At 46.2% G+C, this 4,292-nt stretch overlaps 1 protein-coding gene across 3 annotated transcripts in view; it reads left to right on the top strand.

Moving 5' to 3' along the window:
- Positions 1-1,769, top strand: part of GLRX (glutaredoxin) — a 9,920-nt gene extending 8,151 nt beyond the window's left edge. For 2 of the 3 annotated variants that reach the window (XM_027768830.1, XM_014584759.2), the window contains exon 3: positions 831-1,769. The gene's annotated coding sequence lies outside the window, so the exon portion shown is untranslated. The remainder of the gene's footprint in view (positions 1-830) is intronic. The other variant, XM_006169855.2, reaches the window with a different exon arrangement.
- Positions 1,770-4,292: the final 2,523 nt, after the last annotated feature.

Genomic DNA, 4,292 nt, shown 5'->3' with positions numbered 1-4,292 from the left:
TGACGAGGGAAAGAATGCTTCTGGGTGGTGTGAAGAAGTGTGACAGCAATCACTTATGAATTTCACAGTTTATGTAGGGATGAATGTGTCCATGGAAGAAATCCTCTTACTCATTCTTCATTTAACTTTTTTTTCCCCCCTAAATTTGCTACAAGGTGTGTGTGCATTCACCAGAGAGAGACAGACGGGAGAGAGGCAAAGTGACAAAGCACCTGCCAGGGGGGTAGGGGGGGGGGGAGATGGCCATGCTGCAATCCTTTCTCCTCTTGGGATTTTGGGCACGCACGTTAACATATTTTTCAATCTGCTGAGTCCATTATATTCCCAGTGTTCAGTACGAAGTGAGGCACATGGTAACTGCTCAGTGAGTATTTGTTAGATGGGGCCAGCCAGCTGCTATAGTGGTTAAGGTGGCTGGGTTCCAGCCAGATCGAGCAGTTCAAGTCCCTGACTCAGCTGCTTGAAGGGTCTTTCTCCCTCCCTCTGGCCAGCCCATATACCTTCAGGCAATAAACAAAAGCAAAAGGCCTCAAGTACTAAGCAGTTCCTATTCTGGAACACATTTAGTAACTTAGGCCGAGACTAAAAATGGAAGGAGATGGGAAGTACCATTTCCCCAACTGTCCTGGTGTGGGCATTGGCGTCCCCCATGTTCAGAAAGCCTCCTACTTGCATTGACCTGTTCATTCAGCGTTCTTTGCTGTCAGTATTCTGCTGGCAACTTCGTCTCAAGGCAATCTAAACCAGAGCACGAGGAAGTGTTCTGGCCACAGAAGGGACATGAGGGTCATTTACTTCACCGGAAGCCCTGATTCTTTCTTTTTTGGCAGAGCAGGCCCCAGGCTGACGTCCCCCATTGAGACCCCTTGAGAGCAGATGGCTTCACAAATGATGACAGCACCTCCTGGTGGATGGAATTTCGGCAGCAACAGCTTTTTTCTTCTTTTGGCTCAGTATTAAAAAGTGGACCAAGTTGTTTTTAGTCAGGGGGATGAAACGGTTGACAACCATCTTGATTTTCCTCTGGATTGGCCCTTTGGGTTCCAGAAGTTCTGGCTGAGGATTTGCTCACTGACCCAGAAGATGTTCTTTCTCTCGGGCACACGCTTCTTACTCATCTTTCTCCGTGGGCCAGCGTATCTCTACGTCTAAGCCAGTGCTTCTCAGCCATGTTTATTAAGACGCCTCCCGGGATGAATCGATGGGTGGTCTCCTACTGCCCAGCAGCTGAAGTTGTTTAGCTAAGCTTGACTTTATGGAGTTTGTATTAGGAAATCAGTGAGTATTTGAGGTATGGTTTTTCAGGGTACAAGATTGTCCCCACCCCACCTTGAGAATCACAGCTCTGAACAAGTGTTCTCATCCTCGCCATCTCTCCGATCTCATAGGAGAGGGTCAGTAATTCTCCAAAGGAGGTGAGGACCCAGTTTGAGACCTGCATGAAGCTAAGCATGGCTGGGCATGGCGTGACGCCATGGGAGCAGTGCAGATGCTGCAATCACCCAGCGCCACGCCGCTGTTTGAGAGGCTCATCCTCGCAGACCTGAACAACCATGTATGGGTTCGATGTCTATCGCCAAGAAAATTAAAACGTGAAATGGAAAACATCATCACGGAAGAAATGCAGCTCCCTTCCCCAGGCATATGTCTGTAAAAGGAATTGGTTTTGAGCAACACTGTCCTAAATGATTCTCTTTCCCCCATCCCACACTTGGAAAAAATTAATTTCCTTTTGTGATCTCCTCTAATAAAGAACCACCTTCAAACGACTCAGTGATTGTTGTCCAATTCTTCTCTGTGTTCTCAAAACCTTAAGGAATGGCATTAGCGTGAAATACACTGACCTGAAGCTTTATTCACGTTCGTCCCTGTGATTATAACAAATAGACTGCAGTCACTTATGGAGTGTAAATGGTTGATGTTTTTTTCAGTTTGCTAAACAGCATGTGTGTTCTCTGAAGAGAGACAGAGAAAGAGTGAAAGACACAAAAGCACTCTCTGGGAGAGGGTGGTCATGCCACAATCCCTTCTCTATTCTCCTCTTTTTATTTACTGATTTATTTTTAAATAATTATTTTATTTATTCATTCATTTATTTTAATTTGACTAGAGAGAGACGGGAAGCGAGACAGCAGGAAAGCAAGCTGCCAGGTCCAGGTCTCATACTGTGGTCACCATGTGGGAGTGTCCAGTGCCTTAACCACCAGGCCACCTGCTGGTCCCTCTATTCTCTTTTTAGACTCACATGTACAGGGTGTATTTTTTAAGTCTCTGAGTCCAGGACTAGAACCACACTGTTGGCCATGTGGGATCCAGCCAGCCAGCACTGTGCCACTGGTGGGCCTGAGACTGATTCATATTAAAATGACAACTAAGGTACACTAGATCAGCACTAGCCTCCTGAATGATTTCTAGGGGTCCAGTCATCGTCTTCTTTCATTTCCACTTTCCACCTGTGCTTCAGCTTTTCCTCCTGGACCCCAGCCGCCCCTTCATCCAGGACTGCTGTGGGTGGCAGTGCAGGTGACACTGCAGGACACTGAGTGGCACCCTGGTGGTAACACAGCCCGAGTTCACCCCGGACTGTCCCCCACTCCTTGTACTTCCTGAGTCCTTGCTCGCGGCACCTTGTCCCAAGATGTCCTTCCTTCTTTGATCTCCTTTCATGCTCCACTTCCACTCTCCTGTCCCGGCCCTGACGTGGACCGCCTGGATCTCCCTCCAATCACTGCCGTCCAGCTGGAAGGCAGTCACTGCTAAGGCTTCCGCAGAAGCACAGTGCGCCTGTGTGCAGGTACTTCGCAGTTCACACCAGGCTGTTTGCGAATCATCCACTGATTTCTTGCCATATTTAGAAATATCCTGAGGCAAAAACCGACTTTGTAAACCCAGTTTTGAGTGCTGAAGTTGTATTTTATCAGAGGAATACATGTGATTTCAAAAGTCACAAGGAGGATTAACTTTCCTTCTCCACCCCTTTCAGACCCCAGTTTTGGACACAGATTTATCCATTTCATTGGTATTTAAACCTACTTTAAAATACTGGGATCAGGGGCCAGAAGGTGGCATGTTGGTGAAGGGCACTGGACTCCCACATGGCTGACCACGGTTCAAGTCCCAGACCTGGCAGCTTGCTTTCTCACTTTCTCTCTCTCTCTTTCTCTCACTCTGTCCCTTTCTGGTCAAATTAAGATAAATAATTATTTTTAAAATTAAAAAAAAATTGGAACTAGCAGATGGCATAATGGTTATGTCACTGGACTCCCCCATGAATGATCGTGGTTCAAGTCCCAGACCCAGAAGCTTGAAACTCACCCCAGGCATGTGTGTATGCGTGCCCAAAATCCTGAGAAGAAAACAGAGGAGAACGGATTGCAGTGTGACCATCCCCCCTGGGGAGGGCGATTTCTCATTTTCTGTCTCCATCTTTCTGGTGAGTGCATGTGCCCTATAGTAAAAATCTCTCTAAATTTATATATATATGTGAGCAGGCCAGAAGAGCATATATTATATATATATATTATAGGGGCCAGCCAGTGGTGTGGTGATTCGGGTGCTGGATCCCACAGGCTAACTGCATGGTTAAGTCCCGGACCCATGTGGGTTGAGAAACACACCAGGCACATGTGCATGTGTGCTCAAACTCTGAAAGGAGAGGGAGAAATGAAGGAAAAGACTGCAGTGTAACCATTGCCTGTGGGGGGGTGCTTACTCACCTCTTTAGCTCTCTCTACTCTCCCTCCAGCAAACACATACACCTGCACACTCCATCTGCCAAATTAAAAGAAGAAAAAATAGGGAATATAGGAAGAAAATGGGGGGGTGGTTTTGTACTTTTTCTCTCACTGTCTTTCTCTCAGGCAAGCACATGTGCCCTATGGCAGAATTCTTAAAAATAAAAATTGGGGCCAACAGGTGGTATGGCGGTTAAAGGCACTGAACTTCCACATGGCTGACCACAGTTCAAATCCTGGACCTGGTGGCTTGCTTTCTCACTTTCCCGCTCTCTGTCTCTCTCTGATTAAACTGGAAAATAATAATAGTAAATAAGTTTACTTAAAATAATTCTTTCTAAAAAATTTAAAAATTAAAATAAATTATTAATAAAAAACATAATAAAAGAGTGAGAAAAAGATGATCACACCTGGTGAGTATCTGGAGTGACTGAATGAATGATTTAAACAGTGAATGGCAGGACCAGCAGTTAGTGTAATGGCTATGTCGCTGAACTCCCATGTAGTTGACCACAGTTCGAGTCCTGGACCCGGTGGCTTAAACTCACGCCAGGCGCG

Source organism: Tupaia chinensis, unplaced genomic scaffold, assembly GCF_000334495.1.
Source record: "Tupaia chinensis unplaced genomic scaffold, TupChi_1.0 Scaffold147554_1, whole genome shotgun sequence".
NCBI classification, from domain to species: Eukaryota; Metazoa; Chordata; class Mammalia; order Scandentia; family Tupaiidae; genus Tupaia; species Tupaia belangeri.
Note: the sequence above shows the minus strand (reverse complement) of the source record. Positions and strands in the feature narration are given on the sequence as shown.